Raw genomic sequence first — 19,728 nt, forward strand, 5'->3', positions numbered from 1 at the left:
CTCTGAGAGTCCCTAGGACAGCAAGGAGATCAAAGCAGTCAATCCTAAAGGAAATCAACCCTGATTATTCACCAGAAGGACTGATGCTAAAGCTCCAATACTTGGCCACAGATGAGAAGAGCCGACTCATTGGGAAAGATCCTGATGCTGGGAAAGACTGAAGGCAGGAGGAGAAAGGGAGAACAGAGGATGAGGTGGTTGGATGGCATCACTGACTCAATGGACATGAGTTTGAGCAAGCTCTGGGAGATGGTGACAGACAGGGAAGCCCGGTGTGCTGCTGTTTATGGGGTCACAGAGTCGGACGCGGCTTGGTGACTAAACAGCAGCAGCATGTTCCCAGCTGATGCTTATGCTGCTCGTCTGGAAACCACATTCTGAGAACCACTAGGTTAGATCATCAACTGAGTGGTGACAGCAGAAAGCATGTGGGGAGAAGGGAGGAAGAGAAAGCAAATGTGAAATATCATTCAACAGTGCTAAGAGACTGTTTGAAGTTTGAGACACTTTTTAAAATTAAATCAGTCCTTCTGCTTCTATAATCATAGAATAGGTAATTTCTCTACCTGTTTTCATGTGCCATATATAACATGTGTGGGTAAAAACAACTCTAGTTCATCAAGATTTGAAGTTTTGCAAGGTGAGTACTATTAAGCAGAGATACGGAAGTTGAGCAACTTTTAAAGGATATGATTACAATGTTAGACCATGGACTCTAAGTTGGCTAAGAAAGAAAGAACAGATATGAGTTGTAGATCAGTGTGGTCCAAATGCAATTAAAGAATTGTAGTGGGAATACTTGGATACATAATCTAAAAGGAAAGAAAGCTGTAGTCTGAGAACAAGATACTTGCATGCATGATTTTGGAGCTGGTACAATTTTTATAACAAGGTTTAGGTGGGACCAAGAAAGTGAGTGGCTTAGAAATAAACAATTTGGCAAAGTTCACATCCTAAGTCTCCAAGAAAACTTTGAAAATTTTGTTTATCATTCATCAGTATTTTTCAAATTGTAGATTATGATCCATTAGTGGGTAATTATATCAACTTAGGAATTGTGAGCCACATTTTTTTTTTTTTTATTCTTCCAATTTTATTTTATTTTTTTTTTTATTCTTCCAATTTTATTTTATTTTTAAACTTTACATAATTGTATTAGTTTTGCCAAATATCAAAATGAATCCGCACATTTTTTTTAAAAAAAGGAAATAGAATAAGGTACAGGAGGTAAGGCTAAGTATTCCAGATACATAATAGGGAAGTATATACCAAATCCTGATTATGATGAAAAAAATGGAAAGTTACTGCGTTTTAACAATTATGAAATAAATTGATGACTTTCCCTGAAACACACATACTTTATAAACAGTATTACCAATTATCCTTTCATGCTTATCTGATTTTTCTTGATGAGTCAAAATCTTCCTTCATAGATCTAAACTCTTTGTCAGCATTGCTTGTCTTTACCTTTCACCATGCTTTAGTTTAATTACCTGGACACATTTAGATATTTTGCCTAAATGGACTCTTAGATATTTATAACATTTACTTGGTCCCTTGGCTATTTTAAAATTTATGTTTTAAAAAATCTGAAAATCTTGCTTGCAATCACTTCCTAGAGTTCACCCTAAAAGGATATCTTTTTTTATAGTTATTAAACTATCTGGATCTTGGTTCACTAAAGCTAAGAATGTGAAAACTTCACAGAATAAGGCAAGAACCATTAGTCTCATTTATGTGTCACCTGCAATACATTTTTAGACACAGTTAATGCAATTTTTTACTTTTTGTCAGACAGAATGAAAATATTTTCAGTGAAGTAGGGAAGAAGATTAGCTGACTAATACCTAGACATAAAACATCAAGCTAGACACCTCACCCACATCAGCTATTCCGACATGTCAAAAAGCTGTAACACTTAGCATGAATAAGTTCTTATGGTTTTGATTCTGAAATGAAAGTGATTATTTCTGAAATTTCAGAATTGCAAATATATTTTAAAACATAGTCACATCAGAGAAAATTTGATCAACTCAAATAAAAGCTTATCATTAAAGCCTGTCATCTTTAAGAGAACTACCAAGAGCAACTAATATGATAATAACATAGCAAACCAATGTTTCCTCATACAATATTTGAAAGAACCCAACACAGAAGGCTTTAGAATTTGAAAGTTTGGCAAATGTATTATATAACAAATAACAGAGGAAGGCCAATAATCAAGGCAATCTGGGGAACTGGGGTTTCAAATGTTATCATGTTGAGAACATTGCTGAAGAAGAGTATGGTTAGAAAATTTTTAATTTTTGCAGTGTGTGTCATTTTGGGGGACTGGCTCTTTTAAAATCAAATTAATCTTAAGGCCCTTCAGATCCAGTCAAAGAACATTCTTTTGCTATTTAAAAAATTAATTAATTTGAGTGTGTCAGGTCTTGGTTTCAGCTTGCAGGATCTTTCACTGTGGTGTGTGGACTCTCTAGTTGTGGTGCATGGGTTTAGCTGCTCCATAGAACGTGGGCTCTTAGTTCTCCAACCAGGGATTGAACCTGTGTCCCTTGCATCGCAAGGTGGATTCTTAACCACTGGACCACCAGGGAAGTCCTCTCTTTTGCTATCTACTTATATTAACAGATATTTCTGAAGTGCTTACAATTTCTATCTCAATTCACATCCTGCAAACAAAGGAAATATGTTTTCATACATTTCAATATGTTACTTTCTTGTTCTGAGAATCAAAGTACAAACTTTATATATTCATAGATAAAGATAAAATCCTATTTTATGTCTAAATCATATACAAGATATATGCATAATCACTTTTTGAACAATGTTGACATATCATTAATTAGGGGTCTGGTTAATTTTTAAGCTTAATCACATACGTAATTCCAGTTCATGGGAATTCCCTAGAGGTCCAGGGGACCTCATGCTCTCACTGTTAAGGGCAAAGTTGAGGGCCTGGTTTCAATCCCTGGTCAGGGAACTAGGATCTGCAGATTATGTGGATAGGCAAAAAAAAGAAGAAGAAAAAAGTTTCACTTCATTGAAGTTATCTGTCGATCAATACATGAATGCATATTTGGATTTCTCTGTATACTGACTTTTTCAACACTATATATTGTGAAGCAGAAATCCAAGTCTATTAAGTTTCATAAACTGAACTCTGTAAACAAAGCACGGGGTCTTGCTTTAAATAGCTCAGTTGGTAAAGAATCTGCCTGCAATTCAGGAGACCCCAGTTCCATTCCTGGGTCGAGAAGACAGATCCACTGGAGAAGGGATAGGCTACCCACTCCAGTATTCTTGGGCTTCCCTTGTGGCTCAGCTGGTAAAGAATCTGCCTGCAATGCGGGAGACTTGGGTTCAATCCCTGGATTGGGAAGATCCCCTGGAGAAGGGAAAGGCTACCCACTTTCACTTTCTTTTTTTTTTTAAAGATGATAATACTTTTTAAAATTTATTTTAATTGGAGGCTAATTACTTTACAATATTGTAGTGGGTTTTGCCATACATTGACATGAATCCGCCACAGGTCTACATGTGTTCCCCATCCTGAATCCCCCTCCCACCTCCCTCAGGGTCATCCCAGTGCACCAGCCCTGAGCACCTTGTCTCATGCATCGAACCTGGACTGGCGATCTGTTTCACATGTGATAATATACATGTGTCAGTGCTGTTCTCTCTCACTTTCACTTTCTTCAGACACACAAAAATAAAACATAGATTCAGTTTTCCCTGTTGCTCATATTGGCTAGTATCATCTTCATCCTCAGACTATTTATCTGAGTAGGTCAATGTTAACACCTCAATTCGATTTCAGAAATAACCACAGCCCCAAACATGCTTGGTATAAGATTTTGAACTATAAAAATACAACTGTATTTACTGACCTTCAACAGTTCAGTACTTATCAATGTTTATACTATTTTATTTTAATCAGCCTTTCCCCAAATTGGTCTTTTAAAAAGCTATACAGAATATCTGGGAGCAGTATTTATGGATGAGGCAGATGTTAAGTATTGTTATGGATTAAAAGTTTGTCTCCCCACCCTAAATTCATATGCTGAAATTCTAATTCCCAAAGTAATGGTATTTGGAGGTGGAACCTTTGGGAGGGAATTAAGTGATGAGGATGGATCCCTTGTAAATAAGATTAGTGCCCTTATAAAAAAGAAATTCTAGAGAGCTCCCTTGCCCCTTCCACCAGGTGAGGACACAAGGAAAATACAGTTATCTCCACGCCAGAAAGCATGCCCTCACTAGACATTGAATCTGCCCATGCTTTGATCCTGAATTTCCCAGCCTCCAGAAATGTAAGAAATAAATTTTTGTTGCTTATAGGCCCTCCAGTCTACAGTAATTTGTTAAAGCAGCCCAAATAGACGAAGATAACCATCATGTGTGCATGCTCAGTAGCTCAGTCGTGTCTGACTCTTTGTGACGCTATGGATTATAGCCCACCAGGCTCCTCTGTCCACAGGATTTTTAGGCAAGAATATCAAAGTGGGTCGCCATTTCCTTCTGCAGGGGATCTTCCCGACCCAGGGAATCAAACACACATCTCCTGTGTCTCCTGTATCGGTAGGCAGATTCTTTACCACTGAGCTACCTGAGAAGCAAGACAATCACTATGGGAACTACTCAAATCACTATCATAATCAATGGAGCACAGAGAAGCAAAACGTCTGTTCTGAGCATGCTCATTTCTTATGCTCTAGATGAGCAATGATTTCCTTAGATTTCATTGCAGGACCAAGTCACAGAAGAATCCAGAGCATTCCTTTCACCTAAAGTGCTTGCAGGAATTTTTTTAAAAGATGAAGAATAATTAGGGATCACTACTGACTTTGAAGCCTGGACATAAACAGTTGCACACAAGCAAGACCTAAAATTTCTGTCAATTTGTCCTTTAATTGCTATTCACTCAGTATTCTGGACTGGAGAATTCCAAGGACTATATAGTCCGTGGGGTCGCAAAGAGTCAGACATGACTGAGCAACTTTCACTTTCATTTGTTGGAGAGAGGTTTTAGCAGAAATACGAGGAGTTAGAAAGCTTGGTTCTAGTTCTAGCTGGGTAACCTGAGAAAAGATGCTTAAATTCTCTGGATTTTAGCTCCTCAATAGAAAAATTAAGACACTGAAACAAAATGACTGTGAAGTCTCTTCCAGGTTTAAAATTCTAATTCTATAATTCTATTCCAATAAGGTTTTGAATTTCAAAGATAAAACAAAGACAATTTAAAGGTATAAATCAACACACTTCAGATCCAAACAAATGTTTTTACATACATACACCAAGCAGAATGGAAATAAATTCTATGTATTCCTTTTGTAAGCAATATGGGGATACTCTCCTTTATGTACCAGGTGTCTTGGTAAAAGCTGAATGTATATTTATTTTGATAAATGCAATCAATCCTTGCAGTGAATCTACCAGTTAAGGGAAGAATCCCTCAGATTTTACATATTGTTTTCTTAAAGAGACATGCCTATTCCATAAACATCATATGAAATAATAGTTACCAACTGGTTATGAAGTTTTATATTTCACTGCCTTGGGTCTTCGTTGTTGCACAAGGGCTTTCTCCAGCTGCAGTGTGCCAGCTGCGCACTGCGCGGCTTCTCTTGTTGCAGAGCATGGGCTCTAGGGTGTGCAGGCTGCAGTACTTACCGTGAACAAGCTCAGTAGCTGCGGCTAGCTTTATATTGAAAACAAAAGAGTACTTTTCCTACCTCTTTAAAAATGTTTATTTACAAGGGCTTATTATTCTTTCTCCACTTTATAGGCTGACATGAATCCAGTCCAATTTTTTCACTAGAGAAAAGGAAAGAAGTCAGATTGGAACTGAATATGAAAGCTGGCTCTCTTTTAGGACTGTATATTGCCATCTTGGTATAAAGTATGAACCAATAGCCAAAGAAGATTATTCTAGCATAAAATATTTAATTTTCATTTATTTTCAAATATTTGGGTGGATAAGTTTTGTTAGATGGACAGGATAGTATTTTAATCGGATCTTTTCCCTGAGTTGTCTTGTTAGTATCTTCTACTTGCATAATAAGACAATACACATTTTAAGACTGCACTCTGAATTCTTGCTACAAACCAAGTCAGGAAGCATTTTCCTCACAATGCCAAACCTACACAAATCACTAAAGACATTATTAGATAAATTAGAGGTTTAAAAGTACATCCTTCCTGACATTGGCAACGTGGGCGTCGGCAAAGCACCCACAGCTGTGTTTCAGCAGTCTTGGCAGAGCGTTCCTAAGGTAATGAAAATTCTGGAAGGTGGAAGTTTCCATCAGTTAACTCTAAGAGAGATGTGTCTAGAGCAGCCTCATCTCAGCCCACATATCATGATGCTGTCTACTCAATAGGCCCTTGCTAGGGTGATAACAGGTAAACGTTAAATTTCTGATCATTCCCCTCCCCCCAGGTTAATCATATGTATTCTAAATCTATAATAAGACATTAAATTAAAATAAAGAAGGCAAATTCTCTACCAGACTTGGTATTCTTTTTCTTAGTGGCCCAAATGGAGTTAAAATCAGGATTGATTTTTTTCCTCTTTAAGTTATTTTCTTCCTTTCTATAACAACCTCTAGGAATACCACCTGGAGTCAGCTGATTATAATGCCCACACATCACAGATTCTCTTAGTGAGCTTTTCTGAATATAAATAATGTTAACTACCAAATGACTAGCTCCTGAAGTTCTGGGTTTGAAGTACTTACAACAGAAATTTCATTCCCTACTGTTGCTATCAGTATTATAATTCTAACAATCATCCGTTCACTCTGAACAGGTTGATATTCCAGCACAGCCGAGAGTACCCTAAGCTTTCTGTGAACAGCAGTCTAGGCGTTACACAGTCACCAAAGATCAAACCAGCACCAGTGTCGTAAGACCACAAAGCGAAGGCGGCTCAGCAGTAACTCTTTTGTCACTACTCTTACGACCAAAAGGAATTAAACTGTACAAGTTACTGAAACTTGTCCGCATCACCAGTGTACCTTCTAGGGGCTAACTCCTACAGTCTAGTCTCAGGTCTGACACACTTTAGATGCATCTGACTGCTGACTATTCCCTCTGCTTTGATACACTTCCTTTTCTAGGTTTCCAGAACATCACACTCTCCTACATGTTACTCACAGGATTCTGTCTTTTCAATCTCATTTGATGGTTCCTTCTCTTCTTCCTGCATTTGGAATTCCTTTTACCATGTTGTAAGTCTTTTCTTCTTTTTGCATAGACTTTATCAATTTTTAGTATACCGTATATGTTTGTTATTTGTTATGTTTATCATTTATTTTAGACTTTATTCTTCTTCCCACTAGACTGCAGATTTTGCAATTTATTTTTGTTGGAGTGTAACTGCTTTACAATGTTGTGTTAGTTTCTACTATATAGCAAAGTGAATCAGCCATATGTATACATACATCCACTCTTTTTTGGATTTCCTCCCCATTTAGATCACCACAGAGCACTGAGCAGACCACAGGTGTTTTGGTCTACTTTTTGTCATTGATATCTAATGCCCACATCTGTGCCTGGCACACAGTGATCAACACTATTTGCTGAATAAATACTGAATAAATAAGCTTCTGTCTTCCTGATTTATATATGTTTAAGCCATTCCCTAACTTTTCATAATGAATGTTCCAAGAATGGAGAAAATCAATACATTTTACAAGAGTATTCCACAAAACATGATGTTGAATTCTTACATGTAGGCTATGAAACTTGGGCTAGTATTAGTAAGTGATAACTACTGGCATACAGGAACTATGGTCATATTTACACTTTTGCTGTCAACTCAAATAACTGGTTTATGCTGACACTTCATTTATAGGTGTCTTTAGCCCCCTTTCACTAAAAGACAATATATTCAAAAATTTAAAACATGTATGGCTTTTTAATAGGAGCTAAAGACTGCAGCCATGAAATTAAAAATGCTTACTCCTTAGAAGAAAAGTTATGACCAACCTAGATAGCATATTGAAAAGCAGAGACATTACTTTGCCAACACTAGACATTACTTTGTCTAGTCAAGGCTATGGTTTTTCCAGTGGTCACATATGGATGTGAGAGTTGGACTGTGAAGAAAGCTGAGCGCTGAAGAATTGATGCTTTTAAATTGTGGTGCTGGAGAAGACTCTTTTTTGTTTTTTAATTTCATCTTATTTTTAAACTTTACAATATTGTATTGGTTTTGCCAAATATCGAAATGAATCCGCCACAGGTATACATGTGTTCCCCATCCTGAACCCGCCTCCTTCCTTCCTCCCCATACCATCCCTCTGGGTCATCCCAGTGCACCAGCCCCAAGCATCCAGTATCGTGCATCGAACCTGGACTGGCGACTCGTTTCATACATGATATTATACATGTTTCAATGCCATTCTCCCAAATCTTCCCACCCTCTCCCTCTCCCACAGAGTCCATAAGACTGTTTTATACATCAGTGTCTCTTTTGCTGTCTCGTATACAGGGTTATTGTTGCCATCTTTCTAAACTCCATATATATGTGTTAGTATACTGTATTGGTGTTTTTCTTTCTGGCTTACTTCACTCTGTATAAGAGGCTCCAGTTTCATCCACCTCATTAGAACTGATTCAAATGTATTCTTTTTAATGGCTGAGGAATACTCCATTGTGTATATGTACCATAGCTTTCTTATCCATTCATCTGCTGATGGACATCTAGGTTGCTTCCCTGCCTGGCTATTATAAACAGTGCTGCGATGAACATTGGGGTACACGTGTCTCTTTCCCTTCTGGTTTCCTCAGTGTGTATGCCCAGAAGTGGGATTGCTGGATCATAAGGCAGTTCTATTTCCAGTTTTCTAAGGAATCTCCACACTGTTCTCCATAGTGGCTGTACTAGTTTGCATTCCCACCAACAGTGTAAGAGGGTTCCCTTTTCTCCACACCCTCTCCAGCATTTATTGCTTGTAGACTTTTGGATCACAGCCATTCTGACTGGCTGGAGAAGACTCTTGAGAGTCCCTTGGACTGCAAGGAGATACAACCAGTCCATTCTGAAGGAGATCAGCCCTGGGATTTCTTTGGAAGGAAAGATGCTAAAACTGAAACTCCAGTACTTTGGCCACCTAATGCGAAGAGTTGACTCATTGGAAAAGACTCTGATGGTGGGAGGGATTGAGGGCAGGAGGAGAAGGGGACGACAGAGGATGAGATGGCTGGATGGCATCACTGACTCGATGGACTTGAGTCTGAGTGAGCTCCGGGAGTTGGTGATGGACAGGGAGGCCTGATGTGCTGCAGTTCATGGGGTTGCAAAGAGTTGGACGTGACTGAGCGACTGAACTGGACTGAAAATTGAACCAGTATTTTTATTTTCTAAGTTTGTCACTCTCAGACTGGCTTGCTGCATTTTTTAAAAATATAATTTTATTTATTTATTTTTGGCTGTGCTGTGTCTTAGTTGCTGCGTAGGCTTTTCTCTATCTGTGGCAAGCAGGGGCTACTCTCTCGTTGTGGGTGTGTGGGCTTCTCATTGCATGGCTTCTCTTGTTGTCAAGCATGGGCTCTAGGGCACAAGTTCAGTAGCTGTGGTGCACATGCTTAGTTGCTCCACAGCATTTGGGATCTTCCCGGATGAGGAATTGAACCCGTGTCTCCTGCACTGGCAGGTGGATTCTTTACCACTGAATCACCAAGAAAGCAGGTACTCCCAAACCCCTCAGGCTATGCAGACAGCCAAGCAGGGCCCCAGGCTCATCAATCAGGAGGTCAGCAGCAGCCCCATGCACCTCCTGGGTTGAACAGGCAACCTGCCCTCCCAGTGGGCCTGGCCCACAGCCACTGCACAAGGCACAGCCTCACACCAACCGGGCTAGAGGCCAGCCCTTCCTACCAGTGCCCCACAGCAGTCAGCTCATCCCAGCATAAGGGCCCATGCAGCCCACACAGGGAGCACAGCTAGAGCATATAACTCTAGTAGCCAGAGGAGAGTGCGCTGTGGGGTCTCCTAAAAAATGCCATTTTTCCGAGATCAGGAAACACCATTGACCAATCTAACAGAAAGAAATAAACAGGTATTTGGGCAATATGAGAAGACAGAGAAATATGTTTTAAACAATGGAATAAGACAAAAACCTCAGAAAAAGATTTAAATGTGGAGATAAGCAATCTATCCAATAAAGAATTCAAGGGAATGACCATAAGGATACTCACCAAATGTGGAAGAATGAAAACAGTGAGAATTTAAACAGTTAGAAGGGCTAAACAGAGCAAAAGAACACAGTAACTGAAATTTTAAAATACACCGTAAGTAATCAATGGTAGATTAGATTATACAGAGGAATGGATCAGCAATCTGGAAAACGGATTACAGAAATCACCCAAACTGAATAGAAAAAAGAAAAAGTAATTAAAAAAAAGGCAGGATAGTCTATAAGAGACCTCTGATAAAACATTAAGCTTACTAACATTCATATTACAAAGGTCCCAGAAGGAAAAGAAAGAGGGGAAGACAAATTATTTGGAGAAATAAGAGCTTAAAACTTCCCTAACCTGGGACAGGAAAAAGATATCCAGGTTCAAACAAGATGAACCCAAAGGGATTTATACTAAGACACATTATAATGAAAATGGCAAAAATTAGAGAGAAAAGCAAGAGAAAAGCAACTAGTGAGGTATAAGAAATTCCCATAAGACTATCAGCTGACTTTTTAAATGACACTTTGCAGGCCAGAAGGCAATGACATGATATATTCAAAGTGATAAAACAGAAAATATAACAACCAAGAATACTCTACACCTGACAAGGTTATCATTCAGATTTGAAGCAGAGATAAAAAAGTTTTACAAACGAAAGCTAAAAGAGTTTAGCACCATTAAACTAGCTTTAAAAGAAATGTTTGAGAGACTTCTGTAAGCAGGAAAGAAAAGGTCACAACTAGATATATCAAAATTATGAAGAGAAAAATCTCACTGGTAAAGGCAAATGTACAGTAAAGGTAGAAGATCAGTCAGTTATACAGCTAGTAGGAAGGTTAAAAGACAGAAGTATAAAACCAGCTATATCTACAAGTAGTTAAGGGATATACAAAACAATAAGATGTGAAATATGACATTAAAAGCATTAAATGTGATGAAGGGAGTAAAAATCATTCATAAATATGAATGACTATTTTAAGGTGATGATCTCAAGTTCAAATGCAGTCTAACCACCCTACATTTTTACTCCCCTCATCACATTCAAAAAATGAATGATTATTTTAAATTGATATATATATGTAAGTGTATATATATATTACAATTGATTATTTTAAGTTGACCTTAATAAACACAGACATACACTGTTATATATGAACTTCACAGTAACCACAAACCAAAAACCTACAAAAGACACATATACAAAAAAGAAAAAGGAATCCAAACATAACACTAAAGATAGCCATCAAATCACAGAAGAGAGCAAAGAAGAAAGGAACAAAGAACTACAAAAACAAGAAAACAATCAATGAAATGGCAATAAGTACATACCTATCAAGAATTAATTTAAGTATAAATAGACTACATGCTCCAATCAAAAGACACAGGGTGGATGAATGGATAACAAAACAAGACTCATATATATGTGCGGCTTACAAGAGACTCATTTCTAAAGACACACATAGACAGGTCTAGGGCTGGATGCCCTGGCGGCGGGCAGCTGGGTGCTGCCACCTTGCCACGCCGTGGGAGCCGTGTACCCGTCGCCCGCGTCCTGCAGCCCTGCAGCCTTGCATCCTCCCCTCAGGGCAGTCCTGCCCTGCTATGGGATCAGTGAGGCAAGGGCCAGAGTTGGATGCCCAAGATGGTGATTTGTTATGTGGCTGTGAATTATTCCAAGGGCAGAGCAAGGACTCAAAATGTCTGATCCAATTATTAAAAACTGTTCAGAAGTATATCTGGATGCCCCACTAAACAGTCTTTCCCCAGTGGTGAACAATTCACCAATGAAAGCTCCACAAGGCTGGGGGATTGGCACGGACTACTCAGGCTGACGGTCATGCCTTCCATCTCCCACCTCACTGAGAAGAGGGAGGCTGGTCAGCCATAGCCGCACCAGGAGAAAAGGATACCAGAAAGGCCTCAGGGGGGTTGAGTAAAGCAGACAGGAAAGAAGCTGCACGGTCATCAACAACCTCAAGTGAAAACCCAATGGCCAAGCCAGACTCCTGCAAGTTGAACTGGGCGGCCTCGTAGGGTAAACTGTACCCAGGGCCATCCCAGAAGCCACCAGTCAGAAACTGGAAGTACTCCAGAAGGCAGTCTGGCCATCAAAGCGTTAGTCAGCGAGGGAGAAGCAAACACGTCTGCTGCAGATGCTGGCGATGAGAACACCATGTCCCCTGACAGGCCTGGTAGATAACAGTGGCATTTCCACAGATGATTTTACACCCCCCAGGATCTGGGGCATGCAAATTTATTGGCTCACTTCTTTCTTATAGTTTCTCCTCTAAGCACACTGGAAAGAGGCTGTCTGTCCCCTGAGAGCCTGTTAACTGAAAGAGGCTGGAGAGAGATGTGGCGCCTGGCTGAAGCGCAGTTAGCCTGGGGGTCCGACAAGGGCTGGGCACAGAGCCCCGTAAGTTTATCACTCCCAGCAAAGCCTCAGAAGCCCTCCCAGCGGGCCTCTCCCTCTCCAACAGATGTCTCCCTGAAGCCAGGCGTGGACGCTGCACTAAGTGAACACAGTGACACCAGTCCCGTTTACCAAGGAGGTGATCCTGTCAGCATTCACTTTGCGGTACTCCTACTTCTCATCCTGGCAGAACAGAAACAAAGGGTACTGCCTATGGGAGCAGGCAGAGAAGAAGAGCAAGCTAAAGACCCTGTGACAGAGAACAGCTACTCAGACAGCCAGGTGTGCAAGCGGCAGGAGAATCTGGACCAGCTGAAGGCAGTAGGCTTCTTCTCCCTGAGCAGGCTGGTGTCCTCAGCCCTCACCCTGTGGTCAGTATCAGTGCCTCGAGGCTCCCACACTGCCTGGTTATTATGAGGCGGGGTTCCTGCTACGCACTGATGGCCTCTGAGCATTTCTGGGTGTTGCACACTCCCTGCTATCTCTACACAGGCTATGACGGTAGCTGTACCTTGCAGAAGAAAAGCCCAGGTTGGTGAGCTTACCTCACTCTCTCCAGGGCACTCAAGAGGTATCTGTAGGAAAGGGACTTTAGCTAGTGAGACAGAAGATATTTTATGTCAGCTGGGAAAGCAGAACTATTCAACAGGGGAAATCCCTTTGTATTACATATCTCACATAAAATCCTAATGAATTAGCATCTAAATGTAAAATATAACAGATACAGTAAACTAATAGAAAAATTATGGGAGACTAAACATCATGGGAAGATTTTTCATTTATGTTCTAATGAATATCCTTGAAGTTAAATTCATTTTGAACATTAATAATTATTTCTTTAAAATAAATAAAACCACAAAGAATGTAGGTGAGGGGAAAAAAAATTATTCCAGGTGAATGAAAACAAAAAGAAAGATGGAATAGCAAAATCAATATTAAAAAAGTAGACTTTAAAAGAAAGCTGTCACAAAGACAAAGAACATTACACAATGATAAGGTGATCAATCCAACAAGACAATATAACAACTGTAAATATATATGCATCCAACATAGAAGCACCTAAATACATAAAGCAAATACTAACAAAATATAGGGAGAAACTGAGAACAATACAATAATAGTATAGAACTTTAATACCCCACTTATATCAATGGACAGATCATCCAGAAGGAAAAACAATAAAGAAACACTGGCCTTAAATGACACATCAGATCTAATATACCTATTAGAAGTTAGTAGACATACACAGGACAAAATGGGCAGAATACCTATTATTTTCAAATGTACATGAAATATTCTCCAGAACAGACCACATTATAGGCCATAAAACATCTCAATAAATTTAAGAAAAGTGAAATCATATCAAGTTTTTTATGACCACACTAGGAAACTAGAAATCAACTATAAGGAAAAAAACTGCAAGAAAAACAAGTATGTAGAATCTAAACAACATGCTACTAAATACCTGGAAACAAAAGAAAATGGACACACAGCAATTCAAAATCTACGGGATGCAGCAAAAGCAGTTCTAAGGAGGAAGTCTAGTGATACAAGCCTACCTCAGGAAATAAAAAAATCTCAAAAAAAGCAATCTAAACTTACATCTAAAGAAACTACAAGAAGAACAAAGAAAAATCAAAGTTAGTAAAGTAAACAAATAATAAAGATCAGCGCGAGTTTCCCTGGTGGCTCAGCAGTAAAGAATCCACCTGCCAGTGCAGGAGACATGGAACTGATCCCCTGGTCCGGGAAGATCCCACATGCTGTGAAGCAACTAAGCCCATGTACCACAACTACTGAGTCTGTGTTCTAGAGCCTGGGAGTCACAACTGCCAAGCCCGTGTGCTGCAACTATGGAAGCCCTCACACCTGAAGCCCATGCCCTACAACAAGAGAAGCCACTGCGAAGAGAAGCCGTACGACTAGGGAGTAGACTCCTCTCAGGACAATTAGAGAAAAGCCCGTGCAGCAACAAAGACCCAGCACAGCCATAAGGAATAAAATTACATTAAAAAATAATAAAATCAGAGCAGTAGTAAATAGAGACTAAGAAAAGATTGATGAAACTAAGAGCTGGTTCTTTAAAAAGATAAAAAAAAAAACTGATAAACCTTAAGCCAGACTCACATCAAAAATAATAAAATACCTGAGACCAAATCTGACCAAGGAGGAGAAAGACTTGTACTCTGAGAACTGTAAGATATTGATAAAAGAAACGGAAGACAATACCAACCAATAGAAAGACACACTGTGCTCATGGATTGGAAGGATTAATATTGTTGAAATGACCATTGAACACCCAAGGCAATCTATAGAGTCAATGATAACCCTATGAAATTATTAAGGGCATTCTTCACCGAACTAGAACAAAGAATCCTAGTATTTGTATGAAAACACAAAAGATCCTGAATAGTCAAAGCAACCTTAAGAAAGCAGAAGAGAACTGGAGGCATCTCACATCCTGATTTCAAGCTGCACTACAAAGCTACAGTAATCAAAACAGTTTGGTGCTGACATAAGCAGACACACAGATCAACAGGACAGAATAAAGAGCCGAGAAATAAACCTATACTTATATAATCAGTTAATCTATGACAAAAAAGGCAAGATTATACAATGGGGGAGAAGCAGCCTGTTCAACAAATGATGCTGGGAAAATTGGACAGCTACATGAAAAAGAATCAAATCAAACAACTTCCTCAAACATATACAAATATAAACTCAAAATGGATTAAAGACATAAATATAAGATCTGAAACCAAAAAACTCCTAGAAGAAAACATAGACAGTACACTCTTTGATGTTGGTCTCAACAATAGATTTTTGGATATGTCTTCAGGCAAGGGAAGCAAAAACAAAATTAAACAAATGGGATCATATCAAACTAAAAAGTTTCTGTACAGTGAAGGATGCAAAATGAAAAGGCAGCCTTCTGAATGGGAAAAGATATTTGCTAATGATATATTCAATAAAGGGTTAATATCCAAAATATAGTTAAGTCCCCTACATACAAACAAGTTCCATTCTGAGAGGATGTTTGTAAGTCAAATTTGTTCCTAAATCCAACCAAGCTATCCAACCAACACAACTGATTATATAACAACTTACTATAATAGGCTTAAAATATTTTTCACACAAATAATACATAAAAATAAGCACACAAAATAAACATTTTTAATCTTACAGTATCTCAAAACATACAGTAATACAGTACAACAACCAGCATACAGGGGCTGGCATCAAGTGAACAGGAAAGAAGCGTTACTGACTGGAGGAGGGAGAGGAGGTGGGAGATAGCAGAGCTGAAGGACTGTCAACATAGAGGAGAGAGAGGGCAAGCTGCAAGTTCACTTATGCCTGATGCTGATGGCACAGGTTCTGGTTCCTCGCTGGATTCAACTTTATCTACCCTCTTGAAAAAATGGTCCAATAATGTCTGGATAGAAGCTCCTTTTTTCTCGTCATAGATGACACGGTAGCACTGAACTACATTCTGAATGGCTGCTACTTCGTGTACCATCCTACGTTTGGGTCCTGTGCCCCCAAAACTAACAGTGCCTCCTCATATAAAGAAAAACCCCTTGTCATTTCCTGCATTGTGAAGTCTCTTCAGTTTTTCAGCTACTTCTTCTTCTTGTCTCTCTTCATCCTTTCCCTGGGCCTCCAATTCAATCAGGTCTTCATTAGTAAGCTCCTTAGCATGCACAGCAAGGAGTTCAATGAGTCTTTGAAGATCCAGCTTTTGCAGATTTAGCTCCAGCTTCTCACTGAGGATCACTAAGTTGCTGATGACCACGTTCCAGTCTTTGAAAGTTCATAACCCAAAGGTCTGCATGAAGGGGACTTACTGTACACAAAGCACCCAAACAACTCAACATCAAAAAAAAAACAAACCACGTGACTAGACATTATAATGGGCAAAGGGCCTGAATCAACATTTCCCCAAAAAAGACAGATTGATAGCCAATAGACACATGGAAAGATGTTCAACATCACCAGTAATCAAGGATATATACATCAAAACCACAAAAAGATACCATCTCACACCTGTCAGAATGGCTATCATCAACAAGACCACAAATGACAAGTGTTGGTGAGGATGTGGAGAAAAGGAAATCCTTGTGTACTGTTGGTGGGACTGTAAAAATGGTACAACCACTATGGAATACTGTATGATGGTTCCTCAAAAAGTTAAATGTAGAACTGCCATATGACCCAACAATTTCCCTTCTTGGTACATAGCTTTAAAAAGTACTAATTTGAAGAGACACATACACTCCAAAATTCACTGCAGCATTTTTTATAGTACCAAGACATGGAAACAACCCAAGAGTCAGTCAAAAGATGAACAGATAAAGAAGATGTAGTGTATTAATACAATGGAATAGTATTACTTAGCCATAAAAAAATAAAATTTTGCCTCTGCAACATAAATGGATGTAGAGGGTATTATGCTAAGGAAAGAAGTCAAACAGGAATACTGTATGATTTCACTTATATGTGCAATCTAAAAAAAAGAAAACAGATTCATTGATACAGAGAACAAATAGGTGGTTGCCAGAGGGGAGGAGAAGGTTGGGGCTGGGTAAAAAGATAGATGGAGGGGATAAATGGGTAAAAAAAAAAAAATCCTTCAGTTATAAATAAGCCATGGTGATGTAATACAAAAATAAGGAGTATGGTTCAACAGTATCATAATAACTTTGTATAGGGACAGATTAAGGTACTACACTTAATGTGATGATCATTTCATAAGGCATGCAAATGTCAAATCTCTGTAGTATACCTGAAACTAAAAAAATATTATATATCCAACTATATATATTTATTGTTGTTCACTTGTTCAATCACGTCCTACTCTATGTGACCTCATGGACTGCACACGGCATGCCAGGCTCCTCTGTCCTCCACTACCTCCCAGAGTTTGCTCAAATTAAAGAAAATTTGAGCTGTTGTTCAATAGCTAAATTGTGTCTGACTCTTTGAGACCCCATGAACTGCAGCACGCCAGGCTTCCCTGTCTTCCACTATCTCTCAGAGTTTACTCAGATTCATGTCCATGATGCCATCCAACCATCTCATCTTCTGTCGCCAACCCCCCTCTCCTCCTGCCCTCAACCTTTCCCAGTATCAGGGTCTTTTTCCAATGACTCTTTCCAAGAGTCCAACTCTTGGAAAAGAGTTGGAAAGTCCAACTCTTTCCAAGTTGGCTCTTGGTATCAGGTGGCCAAAGTATTGGAGCTTCAGCTTCAGCATCAGTCCTTCCAGTGATTTTCTTTAGGACTGACTGGTTCTATCTCCATGCAGTCCAAGGGATTTTCAAGAGTCTTCTCCAGCCCCACTGTTTGAAAGTATCAGTTCTTCGGCACTCAGCCTCCCTTACGGTCCAACTCTCACATCTGTACATGACTATCGGAAAAACCATAGCTTTGACTATATGGACCTTTGTCGGCAAAGTGATGTCTCTTCTTTATAGTATGCTGTCTAGGTTTGTCAAAGCTTTTCTTCTAAGGAGCAAGCATCTTTTAATTTCATGGCTTCAGTCACTGTCTGCAGAGATTTTGGAGCTAAAGAAAATAAAATCTGTCACTGTTTCCACTTTTTCCTCATCCATTCGCCATGAAGTGATGGGACCAGATGCCATGATATTTGTTTTATTAAAGACCAGGGACTTTACTAAAATGAAACACAATTATTCTTTGAAACATAACCAGAAATAGAACCCTATTTAATGATTTTAACATTACACATCACTATTTCTAGATATTACTTTAGGTCATAAGCTATGACATCTACGTTTTGAATGCAATATTGACATAACAAAATATCTATTTTTCACAAAAAAATGATAAAAGTAGCTACAATCTTTTGAGCTCTTACTACTCACCAGCTAATGTACTAAATTCTTTACATCTTTTACTTTGTTTAATTCTCACAATAACACTGTGAAACAAGGTGCTTCTGAAATTCCTAACTGAAGAAACTGATGATTAGAGAGCTTAACAGTAGAGCCACATTTAAAATCCAGTTGTAAAGTCTTGAAAGCTATATTATAAACCTCTAATAGTTAACTGTTTATCCCAGGAACACATGATAATAGTAAGATTCTATTAAGAAAACAGAGATAGCTTCCCTGGTGGCTCTTGCCAATGCAGGAGACACAGGTTGAATCCCTGATCTGGACAGAGTCCACATGCCACAGAGGAGCTAAGCCCACTCATCACAACTATCAAGCCTGAACTCTAGAGCCCGGGGGCCACGACTCCTGAGCCCATGGACTTCAACTACTGAAGCCCACAAGCCCCAGAACCCGTGCTCCACAACAAGAGAAGCCACCGCAACGAGAGGGTAGCCTCTGCTCTCTGCTGCTAGAAGAAAGCCCACACAGCAATGAAGACCTAGCACAGCCATAAATAAATAAATAAAATAGAGATATAAGATAATTTGCTAAAAGTTATATAGCTTATCAACAACATGGTGACTATAATAAACATATTTTCTGAATTCCAGTCCCTTAATCTAATTTTTTCATGAACATAGCTTATGTCTTTATTCATTTAATTGAAATGTAACACATACCACATTCTTATTTAAAAAAAAAAATCAAAGAATACTTACGTATTTAAAGTAAAAATTAAAGGTAAAAGTAATCAGTTTGCTATATCCTTCTAGATTTTTTTCTAAGTGTTGACAAATAGAAAAATATAGCTTTGTTTTGAATTTATTGTAATATAAATGAAACTATATATGTACTAGTACAAAATGTATTTTTCCCTTAGCAATATGTTTTACAGAATTTTCCATGCCAGTGAACACACACAAATAGAAAAATTATTTTAAGCTGCTACAGACTGTATCGAGGATTATTTATAATTTTTAATACCATAAACAATGCTTCAAAGAATATTATTACATCCCTTTTTGTGTATACTGTGCAAAGATATATGATCCATTATTTGTTAAATTACTTTAGAAGTGAAGTGAAATGAAGTCGCTCAGTCATGTCTGACTCTTTGCGACCCCATGGATTGTAGCATACCAGGCTCCTCTGTCCATGGGATTTTCCAGGCAAGGACACTGGAGTGGGTTGCCATTTGCTTCTCCAGGAGATCTTCCCAACCCAG

The 19,728-nt window shown here is 38.8% G+C and overlaps 1 protein-coding gene and 1 pseudogene across 1 annotated transcript in view; one reads left to right on the plus strand and one right to left on the minus strand.

Annotated features, from left to right (window-relative positions):
- Window positions 1–19,728, minus strand: part of PPM1E (protein phosphatase, Mg2+/Mn2+ dependent 1E) — a 217,200-nt gene that overhangs the window by 27,646 nt on the left and 169,826 nt on the right. The gene's annotated exons all lie outside the window — the stretch shown is intronic.
- Window positions 11,671–13,029, plus strand: LOC147352682 (peroxynitrite isomerase THAP4 pseudogene; annotated as a pseudogene).

This window comes from Bos grunniens, chromosome 19, assembly GCF_055505025.1.
Source record: "Bos grunniens cultivar Pamir isolate PY7600 chromosome 19, Bosgru_T2T1.0, whole genome shotgun sequence".
In the NCBI taxonomy this organism is placed as follows: domain Eukaryota; kingdom Metazoa; phylum Chordata; class Mammalia; order Artiodactyla; family Bovidae; genus Bos; species Bos grunniens.